A 21,532-nucleotide genomic window follows, 5' to 3' on the forward strand; every position below is an offset into this window, starting at 1 on the left:
AAAGAAAACTGTAAAAGTTTTTGGCTGTCAATGGAAGCTAGTATCATTCAAGTACAATGAATATAGCCTTTGAGTGGGAGAGCGAGAAAGAGCTTCTTATCACTGCTCCAATTATCAGAATGTACAGATCCGTAGATGTTTTAGGGAAATACTCTGCCTTCATCTCAAAATCCTGCAGTGTGTAAGAACAGGATTAAGAAATCAAACTAGATATTTGTGTTAATAAGTAGCTCATTCCTTTGTGCTAGGTCTTCCTAGCGTAGCAAATTTCAACAAAAATGTTTCTGTTTCTACCATTGTAGCAGCAGATCCATTTCACACATATTTTTCTTTTTTAGCATAGACATTTCAAAAGATTTTAGCCTAGAATACTTGGAAAATACCATCGGTCTATAGTCATTAGGATGTCCTAAAATAATCTACTAAATTCATCGAGTTGTTCCACAGAGTCAAAACAGCCAGTTATTAATGAAATTCCTAGAGAATACTAAGAATACTGACAATATATTAGTTTTATCATCTTCTCATTTGCTTTGTAACTATCATTAGAAAGGCACTTGATTTTACCACTCATATAAGTAAATGCATACTACTAACTTGAATTACGGCTAATTGTTTTATCGAGCAACTGTATAGATGATAAAGTATTTATATAGACACACAATCCTATTTTGATGATATTTTCCTAATTAACAACCAATTCTAAGTCGTAACAACAAACACCCATCGCAACAATAGCTGATACAGGGAGTTAGAAGAGTGTGCGTCCGAATACTTTAGCCTAGAATTGTAAGAGCCTCAGCATCATCAACTTCAGATTGTTCTGCGGGTTGCTTCTCCAGCAACTTCTACAGCATTCGCTGATGCATCCACATTAGCATTAGTACAATAGTTTCAGATTTAATCCAAGACCAATACCGCAGCAAGGAAGGGGAGGCGCCCTTCTCATCAACCATATAACCTAAAATACAAGGAAATGAGCCAAAAAAATTGAAGTCCCGACAGTTCTAACAAGTGAATAGTAGTTTATGACCCAATGCTACAACTAAGTAAACATCCAAACAGAACAGTCAAAATCCAAAAATTAAACTGCTCGTGTTACACAGCTATTACATTTTTAGTAACAAATGACAAATTAAACGGAAATGACTTGCAGATTCTTACCCCAAAACCCCATCATTACAACCTTCACCAGTATAACTATGTTAAGATGATAGTTGTGTGTGATGAAACCATTAAGGTAAACAAAAACAAAAACAAACGTCTAACAGATGCCATCATGCCAATACAAAGACCAACTTTAAATTGCGGACTTAGGCCGGCCAAGATCAATCACTCCCTTTTGAGAAACACTAAACAACACCTCTTCATATGTTTTAGTGTAAAGAACCCAATCACAGAAATTCAAACTTGCATATAACATGTTCTCCAGCAGTAATTCAGTAGGTTGGTTCTATAAGATAGTAGGACAGAAATTACAGCTAAAGCTTTAATGCAATGCATGTAATGTATCATCCACAGTGACTTCAAATATGTTTACATTAAAGGTTTAATTGTAAACACAACTTCACCCCTTTGCTTGTGCAATCTGTGAAGCAATACATCCTATACATCTCAAAGTCATTTTCACATATTTATCTCTAAATGCAGGACAAAATTTCCCTAGATATATAATCTTAATTCCATAGCATCACTATAATCACACGGATCTTAATTTAATATAGTAAACTTACAATCGTGTTAGTCGATTGAACACCTCCAAAACTAAAATCAAAAATTCTTGCATTTTCTAACGAACAAGTAAGCAAATAATCAAATTAATCGAGAGATCACAAATGACAAAAAACAACACTGGCACATCAGATCTGCAAAAATATCTTGCTATCAATGCAAGTTAAGCTACGGACATACATACACATGATAGAGATCCAAAAACGGAAAGCGGGATCATTCTGTTCATCACCTCCTCACTCCTAGATCAAGATATGCTTTATCTAGGGTTTCGAGGATCCACTATCTAATTTACAGAGAATGCACAATTTTAGACTGGGAGTATTTCACATATCCAAATGAAAGTCCGACTCTAATACCATGTTAAATTATGCTTTAGGCCTAACTCACAGCCCAAAAGCTAGTGTATATCGAATGTTGGGATTCCCATGGGACTATTTTATCTCGAGATGTAGTCGAGCAGCTTACTACTCATCTTTCTCACCCTGAGTTCCATTAGCCTTTGTTGCCCCTAATACGATCTCAATAGTTATTGTTTTATGTAAAGTAAAATCCTTAAAATTAGAACAAATTGCATTATCAAAAAGGGTAAGACTTAGTTAGTCGACTCCAATATTAATCAATCATAAGTTGAAAAGCAATCAAAACAATTGACACTACTTGAATGAGTTACTAACTATTGAAAATTTTATTCACCGGGCAGCAGGGATATTTAAGTTTCTAGATATTTGGGGCCTGGAAGTTGGAGTCAAGGTATCGAGCACTAGGTTGACCTAGAAGTACTTAGGGCTGGCGGGCTTTAGAAGGAGCTGAAGGTTTGTACACTGTTGCACGGGAGATTGGGGTGGATGACCTGGCTGAAGAAGATGAACAACTAGTTGGCGTAGATGGTCTAATATAGGAGGAGACCGATGCAGAGCTTGTGTTCAGAATAGAGCCTGATTTATTTGAGTAAGTACTATACTAAGAGCTGAAAATGGACGACGTCGGTGAATTACTCCAAGTTGGTCTTGCAAGAGTATTTCTCTCTGAATGAGAAACTAAAAGCTGAAAACAAAATATTTTATCAACACAAGTACATCGCAAGGTTTTTAGGTGAGGATTACAACCTTGCGAGATAGATAGTTTACATAAGCCCATTGAGAAACAATCTATCTAGACCCAATTTATATGACATATTCAAAAGAAGATATTAGGCAACAATAACCTAAACTAATGATGATTGTGAATTATTATAAAAAGAAAAATAAAATGATTTGGATGAATAAGATTGGAAAGTTTCGTTGAAAAAGAAGCCACTCTAAAGAGCATTGAACAATACATATGAATTTGAAAACTTCCAAAGACATTGTTAATACAGAAACCTAGAGCCTCACCCTTGAAGCCTAATTAGTGGAGGCCGATCTGACGAATGAGCTGTCTCTTAGAGCCACTGAAACAGGTTTTGATTCACTTCAATCTGATGAAGGAACATGAGGAGTTCCTGGAAGAGTGAGGAACCTACAGAAATAAAAAGAGGACTTTATGTGAGGAATAAATAATGGACTTTGCTTTTTTATTCATTCAACATCAGAAAGATAAACTACTAAAGGGAAGAGGAAACTTTAAAAAAGGGCAGGCAAATATAGCTTAATTTGATCGTGGCAGCAATATGAACACGAATGGCCTTAATTGATACATTAGACATACACTAAACGACTCGTGGCCAACAAAGGTGCATTTCGCAATGGTGCACCCCGTGTCTTAGTCAATACTTGAGCACCTGAATTATGATCTAGTCATAAAGTAGAGGAACTAATCTTCTTTAAATAGAAGCGAACATAGCAGAACAGATTATTGTAATCGGTAAGAGCTTAACATAAAGAATAGTTCATACTGAAATATGTAGAAGTTTCCCCACATAATTTTTGAGATAAGTTGAAAGACATATACTGGTAATTAAGAGGCTAGATCTAATATTCAAAATATGCAGATGAAGAAGGAAATGAAAATTTACCAATCCTAATCATGTTTCTCTCCTTCCGTAGATGTCAGTAGATCCTCTAATCCACTGTTTGATTGCTTCACTGATCCAATTGAAAGCCTTCCCAGCTTAACTGAAACTGCAGGCATAGAGCAACTGAAACAACTTGAATATACATAAATGAAAAGGCCAAGTACTGAAGAGTTAACCTTAATATGCAAGAATCAAGAATAGCATAGTCTCAGAATATTTTTACAAATAGAAATTACACAGCTAGGTATAAAAGTGTTGGTAGGAAGCTTCCTTTCGAGTAGTCTCATAGGTCAGACCGGTTCCAACCATTCTTACTAAGGCTCCTAGCGATGGAGTCGAGTAGTGTACTACTCATCTTGCTCACCCCGAGTTTCATTAGCCTTTGTTGCCCCTACTACAAGCTCAATAGTTACTTTTTTATGTAAAGTAAAATTCTTAAAATTAGAACAAATTGCATTGCCAAAAAGGGTAAGACTCAGTTAATCAACTCCAATATCAATCATAAGTAAGTTTAAAAGCATTCAAAATAATTGACACAACATGCATGCGTTACTAACTATTGGAAATTTTATTCACAGAGCATGTCTCTATTCTTATTAGAACCTCTAATGATTACGAAATAGTGAATGAGTGAAGGCAAACCCCTAGAACAATACAGACTGCAATCTTCTCGAATTCCTTACACCTCTTAAGAAACGTCATCCGAATGAAACTAAGAAATTTGACAACAAAAATTCAAAATAAAGCATGAGTAGACTCAATTAAGCAGTGACTTTACAAACATAAATATCATTCATGAAATTGGCAGAGAGGAGTAATGCATCGTTGTATTAAATCTCTCACTATTAATTAGCGAATTACCTCTCAAAGAGTAATTGTGTCTCTCTTTCCTTTCCATAACCCCAAAGAAGCAGTTGCGAATTTTCAATTACCATAGATGGTTCAAAGAAATCAATAGTAATGCTATGAAGAACACAGAGAAGTAGAGAAGGAGATGAAGAGATTTAGATTAATTGATAATGGTTCACAGAGAGAGAAAGTTCACCTGTTTTCTGTATTACAATACACATGTTTCGAAATTAACGAAGAATAGAGCATTCTTCATAGATACTTTTGTGAAATATGTATTGCATTTTGTACAGTTATTTTGAATTGTGTTGGTCCAACAGCTTGTTGGCTTATATATAAGGGTAATATATACATACATATATATATGTGCATACATACATACATACACACATATTGATTGTTGAATGAGCATTATGAATTGAATTTAAATTGAAATTGATATAAATTTATTAACTAGCTTGTTACTTTGATATTTGATTAGTTACAATACTATTGTGTAAATTTGAATTAAACTTTGAACTTACAATTGAATTAATTGAACCTAAGAATATAATTTGAACTTAAGAGTTATTATGGAAAAGATCATGTTAGAATCATTGGAGTTGAGCCTAACATATAGAACTATGTATGGATAGGACATCCAAAATACAAGTTTCATAATTAGGTATTATTTTAAAAACTCTTTCCGAAAATGTCATCTGGTAAGACATCAAATTATTCATGTTACTGACAATGAAAATCGAGTATGAGACATTGATTGCTGGTATGAATTTAGTCCAAAATCGAGGAATGAAAACCATTGAAGCAAGATATAATTCTCTTCTGAAGGTGAACCAGATCAATGGAGCTTTCTAGTTTAAAGACGAATAAATGAAAAGATATTTCAATAAGACATTCGACACCTTGAGTCACTTCAAGGAATGGATAGTGACCCCCATACCACGAAACACCGAGGCGAATACTTTAGTGACCTTGGGAACTTCACGAATATGGAGTCAAACTCTGAAAAGGTAATTAAATTTCTCAATTCAACCCTTGACATAGCTAAAAATAAATCATAAAGACTTGATATGAGATTGGAGGAATCATTACATTGACTATCTAAAAGAAGGGAAGTTGCCGACAGATGAAAAGGAATTTTGAGTACTCTGCACAAAAGTTGCATTGTTCTGCTTGGTAAAAGATCTTTAATATAGTTGATCATTTGGTTATTAAAGATCTTTTACCGGTCTATTGATCGGATGCCTAGGCTTAACAAAGGCTGGGTATGTAATAAAAGAAGTCCACACAGGTGTCTCTAATAATCATTCTGATGCCAAGCTCTTGTTCAACAATTAATTAGATTTGGTTATTATTGGTCAAAAATGAAGCAAGACACTAAAACTTTCATTCAAAAATGGAACAAGCCCCAGCGACACACATTCATCATACATCTAACTAGCGAAGTCTCTACACCCCATGATTTCACCATGTCCATTCATGAAAGAGGGACGAACATATTGTAGAGTCACTCCCAATAATGATTGGTCAGGTAAAATTTTATTTTTGACTGACTAATTTTCGAAGTGGATTAAAGCAGATTGTTTCAAGAAAGATAAGGAAAAAGAAGGTCATAGGCTTTCTCTGGACTCACATAATATGCCTCTTTGGTATACCCAATGAATTTGCCTGCAACAATAGCTTCTGATTCATCTGAATAAAGATGATCGAGTTTCTAAAAAATTTGAGATCTAAAGGATAACCTCTACAGTGTATCACCCAAAGAAAATGATTAGGCAAAATACATAGATAAAATAGTAATTCAAATCTGAAAAAGAAGGTGAAAATCGATAATAAAAAAAAAAAATCTAAAGAAAAATCCTTCTTGAAGTGTTGTAGACATACAAAGTCACGTTGAAATTTAGTACCAGAAAAACAACTTTTTTGATAATTTACGATGCTGGAGCCTCATAACAGTAAAATTCAGGGCTTTAAACCTCCATTAACAGCTCTCTAAAGATGAAGATGATGAGAAAGTAATGTCCATCAACTTGGATCTAATTAAGAAAAGCCGCAACTTTGCCTTTGTTCGAATAAAGGCGCAAAAACATATGTTAAAAATTGAATTCAAGTTTTAAAAAGATAGCGAAAAATTGAGTGATAATTTGAATGAATGATTGGATTGAATAATCTGAATGAATTAATGATAATTGAATTGATTGTATTGAATGAATATTGAATAATTGAAAGAATGAATGATAATTGGTTGAATTGATTTGATTAAATGTATTCAATTAAATTAAATTAGATGTACAATGTTTATTTATATAAGTAATTAATCATCTAAATACGGTACAATATAATAAAGTGATATACTCCTAAATAAATTTAGATAGAATAAACTCCTAAATAAGTTACAAGATATTAAAAATATATTCTAAAGATATATTTATTTACTAAAGATTTATCTAGGATGTATAAAAGAAATAAAATAATATATAAGAATTTTTAAAATTTGGGCTAAAATTAACATGTCAAGGTGGCTGAAACTAAGGCTTATCCAAGCTATAGATATATTGTGAATGAAACAGGTGAACCCGGTCTATTGAACAGATACAACAGTATTTCAATAGCATCAAATAGAAAAATACTACAATCAAAGATAAAATATCTAATCCTTTCAAGAAAATTCGAGTCTGTAAACACCTAATTTTTGACCAAACTGAATGTTTTACGTCATTTAGTGTTTAATATATACATTTAATTTTTATCTTATTTTTACAAGATTGCTTTTAAAGTTTGGAAAACTACAAAAATAAAGTCATATTAAAATAAATTTTTTATTTATTTATTTTTATTACTTATTTATTTATAAAAAAAAAAAAGAATTTTCAAAAAATATATTTGTTTTCTTCTTTTAAATTTTAAATAAATAATCTACTGATATTAATATTTCCTTAGTCATATCTCTAAGACTAACTACTTAACTTATCCATATTTTATTAGTTTTAAATAAATTTCATCATTTTTATTTTGTTTAAATTATTACTAAAAAAAAAAAAAAGAGAGAGAAGATAAAGTCAAATCCTAAAATCTACCTAACTCCCATGTTTTTCAATTACCCTACACCTCCTCTCCCACGTTCCCCATTATTACCCAACACAATATAACACACACAAACACTTGAATAAACGGAAGAAGGCAACATATAAAAAAGGATCAGAAAAAGAAAACAAAGAGGGAGAAAAACAGAATTAAGAAAAACATTGGAAGCAAAAAAAAAAAAACATTCTTGAGCCAACCAAAAGAAAACAAAAGACAAAATATATTCCCTCCCACTTGTGGAATCGACACAAACAACAAAGGGGAAAATAACAATAAAAAATTACTTACATCCAAAGACTTCGAGTTTTGTTCGCGGTTTAAGTTCGTGGCTTCTTCTTGTCGTTGTTAAGAATTATTTTTGCAAGAGGTAACCCTCAATTTTTTTTTAGGTAATATCACAATTATGCAAGATTTGATTTAAATATTATGAAGTCGTTTTAATCAGGAGTGTCATTATATGTTATCGTAGTATTATGAAGTATGTTAATTAATCGATATATTAATTTATAGATTTTCTAGTAACTTTGCAAAATTATTAACCCAATGTATTGACAGGCAATAGTATCTATTTGCTATTAGTAATAATTACTAATTAATTAAATTTAAAAAAGGAAGGACGAATTCTGTGCGCTACGGAATTAAATTGTGATGGCATATGAAGATTTTCATCTATGAGAAAGTAAATTTTTATTTAAGATATATTTGATGACCACAACAGTATGTTTGTGAATCTTATTTCCTCATATTTAATTAAATTATTTATAGGGTTTCATTAAAATGTACGTGGCAATTGTCTTGGACTCTCTTAACGAAGATGCTTTTCTTAAATATTTTATTAACTTTGTTAAGATAACTTTGTTAAATCTATTTTGTTATGTTAGTTTGGCTTTTATGTAATTTTATAAAAATTATATAATAATGGGTTTCACATTTTATTGTTGTCGCACAAGGATGAAGTTATTATTTTAATGATCAACATTGTAGTAAACAGTAAAATTACATTAATGTTTTCTTACTTATACATATTGGTATAATTTAGTCTACTTTAGAGCCAAATGTAAGATTAATTCTTTTCTTTTAAAAGAAAATAAATAAATAAATAAATAAATAAATAAAAAACTTTGGGTTTAGATATCAAACGATAGAGTTTCCCTAAGTTTTAAGTTTAAATCTGAGAAGTATAGAAGAATGAATGTTCAAAGTTTAACATAAGTGAAAATTAACGATGAAGTTGGAACGCCCTGCTACCGACCATTCGTTATAATAAATTAACCTACCGTTTGAAATCGATTGAATTGGGTGGGTAGATTTTAAACCTATGAGGTGTTTATTTAGACTACGAAAATGGGGACGATTCATAAATGCCTCAAAGACACGTGAAATGTACCAAAACTGGTGGTAAGGTCGAAAAGTACTACTATCGGTAAGCCACACATCAATACAGTTTTAAATAATTTAAAAATTCAAAGTAGGATGTAAGTAGCTTTTAGGCTGACAAATATTATGTATCCAAAAGATTAATTTAAGCCAGACATAAGTCATTAAAGCGACCGTGCTAGAACCACGGGACTCGAGGGGTGCCTAACACCTTCCCCTCGGTCAACAGAATTCCTTATCCGGATTTCTAGTTCGCAGACACAAAAAAAAATAAAAATGTGAAGAGTCATTTCCTTTTGAATAGAGATTCAATAAGGTGATTTGGAACACCCAAACTCAATTCCAAGTGACGACTCTGTAAATAAAATAATCCCTTTTCAAAACATCACTTTACTTGGAAAAAACCCATCTTCTCTAAAACCAACTCCCTAACGGGGTCGGATGCGGTGTAAAACAGGGGTGTGACAGAGTCCTTAGAAGAGTAACCAGAAGCACAAGAGACTATAATATGAGAAAACTCGATCATAACTGGGTAGAATCATACAAGGTCACCGTAATAATCGACAAAGACTCGTACAAATTGACAAATTAAGAAGATTATGAACTTTCAGACAACTGGATGTGAGTCGTCTGAAGTGGTACTACTACTAAGGTACGTATTTAAAGTTATCAATACTATTTGAAAATACAGGAACCAAGGCACGTATAAGAGACTAAAGTGTCCTTATTTGATAACACATTCTGCATTTTTTTTCTTCGACCAATTTTTCATCCTTAAAAGAGGATTTTTTTCGACAAAATTTTTAATGAGGTAGAAAACAAAACATGTTACTGTAATAAGGTAGTTATACTTTAGATTGAAGACATCTTAGATTGAAAACATCTTATCTAATATCCAAATTCACACAAGTTCACAATTGAACACTGAGGGAATCACCAAGAAAGTTAACAGTTTAGTAAAATTTTCTAAACATTTAACTGAAAACTGCTCAGATGTAGATGTTAGGAACTCCACTTAGAAGCAACCCTCGAAATAATCTATGTAACAATGAATGGAGAATTACTTAAGTAAAATAGATAAATACCTCCTCTTAAACATATGAAATAAAAAATTATCAAAATAAGGGTCGGTGATCTACACCCAACATTCAGTGGGCCATTAGAAAGATAATTATAAAAGTTAGATCTAAAGTCGAAGAAATAAAGCCTTCATTTACTAAATTTCACTTATATTCCTATTCTAACTGAATAATATTCAAGAATTTGAGAATGCTCGAAATAGGAAACTCAGTCATCATACAAAACAAGAAGTTCTAACAAGAAGATTAAGAATTGAAGTTATACATGGCAAAATAATACAAAAATACTAGAGTCCCAAGCGACAAAAAAGAATTCACAATTTCAAAAATGTGCCTAAAGTGAATGGGAGATATCCAAAAAATTACTAGCACAAAATCAAGGCTATACAAATAAAATAAATAGGTTAATGCATATTTTCGGCTATATGTTAGAAAAAGATGAACGGATTTATCAGTTAAAAGAATAAAATAAATTCACATTGTTTACTCATATAATCAAACAATCAAATGAATTTAACCGATCAAAAAGAATAAGATTTGATGAAAATATTCCTAATTAGTGAAACACTGATCGATTATTTTCTTGATTTTTTAACAAGGAGTCAGATGTGTTACAAATTTTTGAACTCTGTCATATTTTAGAAAATTCACTAGAAAAGATCGATTAAAACATATCTCCATTTACAATTTTAAAATTGTACAAACATTAATAAACTGAACTCCGTGAATAAAATATTACTATCTATAATCTGTCTATAATCTGTTTAGACTTACAAAAGCTACCCACTCAAAAATTAAATAACTGCAAAATAGTTTGGACTCAAAACTACAAAATTAAAAAATAGCAGAAAAAAATTAAATCAAATTATAACATTTTGTAAGACTTAGATAAAAATAAAAAAGTACACAGTGAAAGATCAATGTAAGTGAATAACTTGATCAAATAGATCGCATATAAGGAAAGTCACAAAAACATACAAACACTTGCAAGAGGCAGAAATACAAAAAAACTGATCTCAGTACATATTACAACACCCTGAATAGGGTGAATACATAAAATACACTTAGAATATAGAGTATGAATTATCTATCAAAACTTTTGAGTATGATATTGGCCCTTGAATCCTGTTGCTTCAATTACAAGACTTTTCTTTACAATTGGAAGGCATTAACTCCATCACTACATCAAGAAAAGTCGAACCTTATGTAATGGTAAGGAAGCATAAAATGCTCATGCCAGATATTGGGCTCAATGAAGCTTGGAGAGTAAATTGTTGGATGCTCCCTAACCTTGTATATCTAAGGTACCACCCACACATGGTTGACTAAACAATATATTATTCATGCTTTGAGAAAGTAATAAACTTTTCAGATATAAAGTGCCCATTAGTACACTGGAAGCACGACAAATTTGCAGAATAGGAAAAAAATCGAAAGTATTTCTATATAGTAATTAAAATTTAAGAGGGGGTGAATTGAAAAATTTCTGTGAGTTGACTGACAAGCCTTCACAATCGACTTATCTACAAATCAGTATACTTAATAAGACAGATTAGATTTAAGCAAGTAAATAAGTAATTTTGAAATAAGAACGCAAAGATTTATCCTGGTTCGGAACACCAATGTGGTGCCTACTTCGATTCCCCTTAGGTTTCAACGTTTTCTTAGATCTTTTTAAAGAGGATTCTGAGTACAACAATAGTGAACAAGTTCTGAAACTTATTTTGATTTTCAAATCTTGCGACACAGCCTCAATCGGTATGGCTAAGTTGACTCGGTCTTACTCTCATGTAACTATTGTAAACTTAAGAAGTACAAAGCTTTGATGAGACTAAGATTGAGACGCACTAAGATATTCCCTTGAAGTTGCGTGAGTGCTTCGATCTTCAGTCATTCTCTTTTATATTCTTCAGTTGCTCCGGCATTTTTTCTTTATAAGAAAACCTAAGAGATTTCTTCCCAATCAAGGATTTGCATTTATTCCTCGATTACGGGATGACAACATATGGTATGTTCATATTAGATATGTCCATACATAATGCAGCCTTCTCATCGTAGACATACATGTACATATCAGACTTGTCTATGTAGGGGTTGTGGTCGTTTTTTCTTTTGCTTTTATGGTAATTGATTCATATGCCTTATATTCAGGGAGCCAGTAAGATCCATGATTGATACTACTCCCAAGTTTAGCACCAACCATCTTGTGAGTTGATGTTTTCTTCCTTTTGCAAAATATTCTCGGATATCTTGGATTGATTCCTTAGGTATCCCGGAATCCCTTTTAATCTTCTGTATCTCCGGTGTCTTCTCCAAGATATTTGTTTATTAGTTTGTCTTTATTAAAATATATAGTGAAAATGTGGGGCTAACAATGTCCCCCCTTTTTTATAATGACAAATAATAAACATCAGTTGACTTTCCTATTTTTGCAGTCGATTTGCTCCCCCTTTCTTGCTGATCTTTTTGATCTGGAGCATAAGTTGACTCTTTTCCTTTTATAGTCGAATTGCTCCCCCTGACTTGAAGGCGTCTCTAATGTTTTTGCTTTCTCCTCCTTTTGACATAATCAAAAAATAACACAGCATGCATACAGGTAAAGAGAAACAAATAGGCACATAGAAGATAAAAAAGTAGGAAGATTAACAAAAGAAAAAAAGAAAGAGTGTGGCAGATAGTGTGACATATCACCTTACAATCCAGAAAAGGGGACAGGACCCTTTTTTGAATAGCAGTCACCATTTTGCCGATTGACAAGAAAATATGTAAGGATATTGTGCATGTTGTAACAAAATCATTTATAGTATTTTTCAACATTTTTAGAGAAAGAGGAATAGGAGTTCTCAACAGATATTGCAAAGTCATTGTTTGAAGAGTCAACTTCAGTTTTGAGGGGTTCCACGCACGTAAACACCTTGGTGAACAGTTTGACACCTTCCTGCTTGAATTTATCAATAGTCAGCCTCACCCTGCCTACCTCAGTGCTTGTGTCTTTCCTAAGCTGCACAATTCGGAAGTCGACTCCTAAAAAAGCATCAATTCTTCTGATATAATCTTTATGCAGTCATTGAGCTCCTCCAATACTTTCAACACAGGAAGCATGGGTCAGAAACTAACTTGATTTCCTTAGGGAGAGCTAATTTTGCTCTGGACGTGTCCTTTTTGCACCATTCGTTGTCTGCCAAGATGTATCCATACTGGCGAAGGGCTTGGAATCATAAGTGGCAAAGACTTCCACCATAGGATATGCAGATAGGTCAATGAAGTAATATTGGAGGATTCTAGTGATCAACAGTCCGTAAGGCAGGCTGGCAGAGGCATGAGCATCTGCAGCATTTTCAAGTATATATTTGCGAAACCAAGCCACCCAATTTATCTTGTACTTTTTCACCATACAGTATAGAATAAACATATCACTACAGGTTATGTTACTGAGGAAGCCTTTTCTGGGGATCAGTGTGGTAGTGATGACTTAAACTATGATACGATACTTAAAGCAGAGAGACAGTGGACCAAAGTTGGATGACACTGTGTCTAGGTCAGACACAATTTTTTTTGCTTCCTCGAAAGACACGGTTTTTTTTGCTTCCTCGAAGCTAACTTCAAAATCTTCAGGCCAAGAGCCATTCATAAAAGGGATTGCTCCAGAGAACTTTGTATCAACCTTTTCAAATAGAAAATTATTAAGAATGATTCTTGTGCCAAACACAAGAGTTTTTAATTCATCACTATCAGGAGAGAGGCAAAGATTTTCATAGAACATGCGAACAACATCCTCATACACTTCAAGTCCACAAAGACGGAAAATCAAAGACAAGTCTTGAAACTTAAAAAAGAAACTTACATTACAATGTGTTTCCTTTAATTGGGAGAGATTCACTACACGACCGGGTACAACTAAGCGATACTTGAAGCAATAAACTTGTCTTTTTGTGAGCCGATCCAAAACTTATGCATGTCTTCTGGAGAAATGGGGTTCAAAGGGGTTGAACAAGATTTCTTGACTAACAAAATGGGGCTTAAGGCAGAGCCTTATTTAGTGATAGCTGACTGCCAAGAGTTCGAAAAGGACTCATCAGAAGATGAGGACATAATTATCAGAGTAGAGGTCAGGAAGGATTTTGGAGAGATTATCCATGGGGCAAGTTCTGATCATTTGTAGAGATGAAATTTGAACAGGCATTTTAAATGGGTGGAGAAGAAGATGTAGAGATGGATATATAAAGTGGGGTGGATGAATTGAGGGAAGACAAAAAGATGTGAAGTGAATAAAGGCAACTACTTGAGGTGAAAAAATGACAAAAAAGATGTTTGGAAGATAAATGGGTAAAGAGGCGGTAAATGAGAGAGAGAGAGAAAAATGGCATAAAAAGGGTAAAGGTAATGATAATGCTAATTCAAAAACAGTTTTACCAAAATTAAATTTTAAAAATACGGCATTAGGGTGCAATAGTAGTTAAAAATATTTTATCAAAAAATAAAAAATTATAAGTCATTAATGTTGATAATACCAAACTTTTTCGTAAGAAACGAAATCTTTCTTCTAACAAGTGTTTAGTAAAAATGTCTGCCAACTGATTTTCGGAATCAATAAATGTTAGGAAAAAATCACCATTTTTGACATGATATCGAGTAAAATGGTATTTAATGTCAATGTGCTTAGCCTTAGATGATGCACGACATATATTTAGACAAATTAATTGCATTGATGTTGTCACACATTATTGGCATAAATTCAAAGGACAAATTAAAATCAAGTAACTGATGCATGATCCATAAAATTCGAGTACCACAACTTTCAACGGCTATGTATTCAGCTTCGGTGGTTGATAGAGCAATTGAAGTTTATTTCTTGTTGTGCCATGAAATCAAGGCATCACCAAGAATTTGGCATGTTCCACTAGTGTTTTTCTATCATTCTTATCATCTGCAAAGTTAATGTCTGAATAACTAATTAAGTCAAAATGAGAGGAGCGAGGGTACCATAGTTCAATATCCTATGTTCCAGTGAGATTTCAAATGATCCTTTTGACGCCAGTCAGATGAGACTCTTTAGGAGCTGATTGAAACCTTGCCCATTTTCACATGCTAAATATGATGTCTGGTCGACTGGCGATTAAGCAGAGGAGTTATCCAATCATTCCTCTGTATGTATTTTCATCAATGTTTTTTCTCGATGAATCTGAATCAAGACTTGTGGAGGGATTCATTGGAGTTTCACAAGCCTTTTCCTTTTTCATACCAAACTTTTTGATAAGTTTCTTTATATATTTGGCTTGACTAATGAATGTACCTTTGAGAGTTGCTTGATTTGTAATTCCAAGAAAAATGTGAGCTCTCTCATGAGACTCATTTCAAATTTTCTTTTCATCAAATTTGCAGAATTCTCACATAAGAAAACTGTAGGACTACCAAAGATAATATCGTCAACATAAAGTAAATTAGAGTCAAGTTTTTAGGTAAAAAGAGTTTTATCAATTTTTCCTCTTTGGAAATTATTGTTTAACAAGAAAGCACTCAACCTACCAAGCCTTTGGAGCTTGTTTGACACCATAGAGTGCTTTTGATAGTTTTAAAACATGATTTGGTATAATGAATTTTCAAACCCGGGAGGTTGTTTTACAAGAACTTCATCATGAATAAATCCATTTAAAAAGGCACTTTTGATGTCCATTTGATATAGTTTATAGCATTTAAAGTCATCAAATGCTAATAAAATTTGAACTGACTCTAACTTTTCCACAAAGGAAAAGGTTTCGTCATAATCAATACCTTCTTATTGAGAGTAGCCTTGAGCTACAAGTCTGTCCTTGTTTCTGATAATCTTACCTTCTTCATTCAATTTATTTCTGTAGACCCATTTGGTTTCAATAACTGAGAAATTTTTAGGTCTCTTAACTAGATTCTAGACTTGATTTCGTTCAAACTGATCTAATTCTTCCTTCATGACCTCGATCCAGGATTCATCTTTGAGGGCTTCATCGGTCTTCTTGGGTTTGATTTGAGATACAAAAGCAATGGATGCTTGCTTTATCAATGAAGATCTTATCTGCATCTTGTTATCTGAGTTTTTGATGATAATTCATTTGTAAAGCTAGCATTGTGTCTCCATTCTCTTGGAATATTTATTTTAATTATTTCATCAGAGGGAGGTGACTCTGGAGGGGCTGTAGTCGACTCATTATTTGGTGACTCGAAATTATAGATCATTTGTCTGTTCTTCATTAATACTCAAGATCATAGAAGGGTGGTTAGCTTTATCAAATACAATATGCATTGATTCTTCAACACATAAATTCCTTTTATTATAAGCTCTGTAGGCACGACTGGTGGAAGAGTAATTAAGAAAATACCTTCGTCACTTTATGGGTCAAGCTTTTCTAAGTTATTCTTACTATTGTTGTGGATGAAGAACTTGCATCTAAAGGGATAAAAGTAACTATTGGATTTTTTCCTCTCCACAGCTCATAGGGGGTCTTCTTTAGAATTGGTCTAATGATGCATCTATTGATGATGTGACAAGCTGTACTTACTACTTCTACCTAAAGTGATCTGGAAGATTGTGTTCTAGCAGCATGATTCTAGCAGTTTTTTGAAGAGATCGATTCTTTTGCTTCACCACACCATTTTGTTGAGGAGACCGCGGTGATGAGAAGTTTTAAGAGTGACCGTTCTACGCACAGTATTCCTCAAAGGCTTTGTTCTCAAACTCTTCTCCATGATCATTGTGAACATAGGTGATGAAGTGTCCTGCTTCTCTTTGAACCTTTCTATGAAAGATCTCAAAATTTGTGAAAGCTTTATGTACATATGCAAGAAACATAACTCATGAAAAACGAGAATAATCATCAACAATAACAAAAACATATCTTTTTCACTAATATTTGCGGTCTTAGTGGGTCCAAACAGATCCATGTGGATTGTTTAAAGTGTTTAGGTAGTAGTGACAATTTTGTTTGACCTTAAATAATAGTCAAGTCTGTTTACCTAATTAGCAAGAATCACAGATGTGATCCTTTTCAAATTTGAGTTTTGGCAAACCGTTCACCAGTTCAAGTCTGGAGAGTTTCTCAATGATATGCATACTGGCATATCCAAGCTTTTTGTGCCACAACCAAGTGTCATTTATTTGCATAATAAGGCAAATTAGAGTAGCAAAATCAGGATTATTTAGAACAGAAATATTATCTACACGTTCCCCGATAAGAGAAATATTTCTTTTATCCTGTTTGATAGTGTAGCTTTCAGCTTTAAAGGAGACTCCAAATCCTCCATCACAAAACTGACTGATATTGAGTAGGTTATGCTTGAGTTTGTCTACGAAATATACTTCAATGATTTTGCATGAGGAGTTGAGCTTTATTGAGCCGACTTCGAAGACATTTTCTTTAGCATTATCACCAAATATGACTGTTCCTCCTTCTATTTTCTTTAGAGATCAAAAACTTTCTTTCTTTCTGGTCATATGTCTTGAACATCCGCTGTAGATAATCCATATTCCTTTTTTATAACTTTTGCTGATGTGTTCCTGCAAAACAATAAAATTAATTTTGTTTAGGTACCCTAGTGGTCTTGGATCCTTGAGGGATAAAGGTACTTCCTTTAGGTCTCCAAATCCACACACCTTTAGACCTTTGCCTACAACTGTGTATTTTATGTCCTTTCTGTCCACGGGTATAACAGACTGGTTTTTGAAAGGAGAAAGAAGTTTTGGCTGATTCACACGATCTTGATGAGGAACTTGAGTTTGTTTTAAAAGAATTTGATCTTACGAAATTGTGACTTGGTGATTTTCTAATGTTATTTAATTGCATTTTTACATCATCAAGTTCTTCTTGAAGAAAGTCAATTTTAATTTGACATGCTTCAATTCAATTTGATTGTTCCTCCATTCGTCCTCAAGTTTTTGAGTTTTTCTTTTCTTGAGAAAGTGTATTCATTACTAGCCTTTTGAAGCTCATCAGTGATCATATTCAGATCTGATTTAAGGATGTTATAGTTATGACAGTTATAGGGTCTTACCTCAGTTGATTCACATTTTGCGATGAAGCACATGTTGGTTGCTTTTGTTTCTTCCTCAGTTTCATCTTCATCACTTCAAGCATCAAAGTTTCTATTTCTTTTGGATCATTTTCTTTTCAATTTTGGATAGTTTTGTTTAAAATGATCTGACTTTTTACAGTAATAGCAGTGATCATCATTCCTAGTTAATTCATTATTTTTGACTCCTTGGGGGTCTTTGATGTCTCTATTTCGGGATCTGCCTTACTTCGCGATTTATAAGAGTCATTCCTTCACTGTTGGCTTCTTTCAGGAAGTCTTCTTCTTTAGTTGATACAACATTGAAAGCTACTGATTTTTTCCTTTCTTCCTTGTTGTACCTGTTGATATAATTTCATTCATAGGCAATAAAAATACCTCGTAATTCATCATATGTCATATTATGGAGGTCTCCGTCTTCTAGAACGACAACTTTGATTTTTCGTACTTTAGGGAGACTTCTGAGAAGTTTTTGGCTTGCAGGCTGTGTGGATAGATCATCCCTAATGATTTCATCTCACATCCAATTTTTCTAAATTTGGCAAACATTGATTTCACATTTTCATTTTCTTTCATTTTGAATAGCTCATACTCATTTACCAGAGCATCAATTTTTTTCTTTTTGACTTTAATAGTCCCTTCATAGGTTACTTCTAATTTATTCCACACCTCTTTTGCAGTTTCACATATTGATATCTTGTCGTATTCTTCTTCACTTATTGCACAAAGGAGTAAACTTATAGCTCGTGCATTAGTTTGAATTAACTCTTGTTGTTCTTTGGTGACTTCAAAATTTTCTAGGTCTTCTATGTCAGTACTGTTTGATTTCTTGTCTGTGTCCTTTTATTTTTCTTTGAGTCCTAGAATGGGCTTTGATCCCTTCTTAATGATAACCCATGCTTGGAAGTTATTTGATTGAATGAAGATTTTGAATCTATTCTTCCAAGGGGAATAGTATTGTCCATTGAAATAAGGTGGTCTTGTGGAGGAGTGACTATCTTGAAGGAGAGCTTCTGGAATTTGGTAGTTCGCCATTTGATCTTTACTCATACGCGGTTAAGCAACACTGTTGGTGAGACCTGCTCAGATACCAATTGATATTCAAGAGGGGGATGGGTGAATTGAAAAATTCCTGTGAGTCGACTAAGAAGCCTTCACAGTCGACTTACCTGAAAATTAGTATACTTAATAGGTTAATTAGATTTAAACAAGTAAATAAGTAATTTTGGAATAAGAACGCAAAGATTTATCCTGATTTGGAACACCAATGTGGTGCCTACTTCCAGTCCCCTTGGGTTTCAACATTTCCTTAAATCTTTCAAAGTGAATTCTGAGTACAACAGTAGTGAACAAGTTTTGAAACTTATTTTGATTTTCAAATCTTGTGACACTGCCTCAATCGGTATTACTAAGTTGACTCGATCTTACTCTTGTGTAACTATAATAAACTTAAGAAGAACAAAGCTTTGACGAGACTAAGATTAAGACACACTAAGATATTCTCTTGAAGTTGCGTGAATGCTTCGATCTTCAGTCCTTCTTTTTTATATTCTTCAGCTGCTCGGACTTCTTTTCTTTATAAGGAAACCTAAGATATTTCTTCTCAATCAAGGATTTGAATTGATTTCTTGATTAAGGGACGACACCATATGGTATGTCCATATTAGATATGTCCATACGTGGTGCAGCCTTCTTATCACAGCAATACATATCCATATCAGATACGTCCATGTAGGAGATGTGGTCTTCTTTCTTTTTGCTTTTGTGGTGATTGATTCGCCTGTCTTATATTCAGGGAGCCATTGAGATCCATGATTGATACTATTTTCAAGTTTAGCGCCGACCATATTGTGAGTGGATGTTTGCTTCCTTGTGTGAAATATTCTCGGATATCTTAAATTGATTCCTTACGGATCCCGGAATTCCTTTAAATCTTCCGTATCTTCTATGTATCCTGCAAGATATTTATTTATTAATTTGTCTTTATTAAAAGATATAGCGAGAATGTGGGGCTAACAGTAATTCCTTTAAGCTTTGAAAATTTCTAGTTAAAAATCACAAGAAGAAATGAATGACGATTTCTATATGCCAAGAAGGCTGAGATGAAGGTGGTTATGTGGCACCACCAATTTCATCCACGATTTACTCGACTACTCTCTCACCCTCATCGGTGATACTCCATAATCAACAAAAATGTCTAAGGACCAGAGACAAGGACCAGACAGAATTCGTGAAAAAAATAATACATGAGCCACAAGTTTGATCATAGAATCAAAGAAAGACAAAGTCACATAATAGAATTTTTTTCTTTTCTCTGAGGAACATGACACAGGAAAGATATTTTCTTTATCAAGACAAATGTGAAGAATGAATATATTTTATAACAATAGATATAGAAGCAGGCAAAAGGGAAATCTACTCCGATTCAGATACTGAAGACGGTTTTAAAGAATACATTCATACTATATGATATATGAGGACATAATACATCGAAACACCCTTAAACTTATAGCCAAAATTTACTTTAGACCCTAAACTAATCGGATAATTATTTACCCCCCTTAACAACTTTCAAGTGAATTTTTTTCCATCCTAATTACTGACGTGGAAATTTTTTAAAAAATCAGCGTGTTAATTGCTTAAAAAACATGAAAAATGGTGGGTCCCACCTTTTAATTTTACAAGTTTTATTTATATATATAGATACAGATATAGAAATAGATATAGATATAGATATTAAATTAACAAAAAAAAAAATCAAAAAAGTCACTTCTATCTTCATCTTCTTCGTAACCACCCCCTTCCCCCACCCCCCAACACCCCCATTTCTTCCTCTTCTTTGTACCCCCACCTCATTTCTTCATCTTCTTCATATCCTCCACCTCCACCCCACCCCGTTTCTTCAGTTAGGCTAAATTCATTTTTTTTTTCAAGAACACCATTATTAAGCTCCATTAACCCCTCCCTTCATTATTTTTTTTGCCTTTTATTTAATTTTTTCAAATGACTACATCCAATTTGTGATGATAAATAACTTATGACAATTTATCACTTCCTCGTCTGGTGCTTATTGGAGCATTTGAGAAGGTTTGAAATAATGGTGTTAATGGTGAAAAAAATTAAAGGAGGAATCATTTTTATGGCAGATCGGAACAAAGGAACGAATATTAGTATTATTACTGCTAAATAGTTTGGTAGATCTGAAATTATTGTGGATGAGTTTAGGTTTTCTTCTACTTGCAATTGTTGATTTCTAAATGTTGATGGAGGAGCCGTGACTTAAACTACATGAACAAGTTATTTATCAATTTTTTGTTAAATTCGAATCAAGTTATTGATGAAAAATGGTGTTAATGGTGAAAAAGAAATTAAAGGA

General features: G+C 33.2%; 2 long non-coding RNA genes across 4 annotated transcripts in view; both read right to left on the reverse strand.

The window, feature by feature from the left end:
* Positions 1-597: 597 nt before the first annotated feature.
* On the reverse strand, positions 598-6,851 carry LOC107877776. 3 transcript variants are annotated; one of them, XR_007042690.1, is made up of 5 exons: positions 6,461-6,803; positions 4,589-6,320; positions 3,728-3,833; positions 3,108-3,231; positions 598-961 (listed from the first exon to the last, which is right to left on the reverse strand). It is a non-coding gene; the product is annotated as an uncharacterized LOC107877776 (long non-coding RNA). The 3 variants fall into 3 exon arrangements; XR_001676512.2 differs by having other exon boundaries at positions 6,210-6,851; XR_001676511.2 differs by having other exon boundaries at positions 4,589-6,798.
* Positions 6,852-19,384: 12,533 nt separating this feature from the next.
* LOC107877079 overlaps positions 19,385-21,532 on the reverse strand; it is a 7,753-nt gene continuing 5,605 nt past the window's right edge. Inside the window, exon 3 of the long non-coding RNA XR_001676146.2 lies at positions 19,385-20,110. This is a non-coding gene — a long non-coding RNA (uncharacterized LOC107877079). The remainder of the gene's footprint in view (positions 20,111-21,532) is intronic.

Source organism: Capsicum annuum, chromosome 7 (genome assembly GCF_002878395.1).
Source record: "Capsicum annuum cultivar UCD-10X-F1 chromosome 7, UCD10Xv1.1, whole genome shotgun sequence".
NCBI classification, from domain to species: Eukaryota; Viridiplantae; Streptophyta; class Magnoliopsida; order Solanales; family Solanaceae; genus Capsicum; species Capsicum annuum.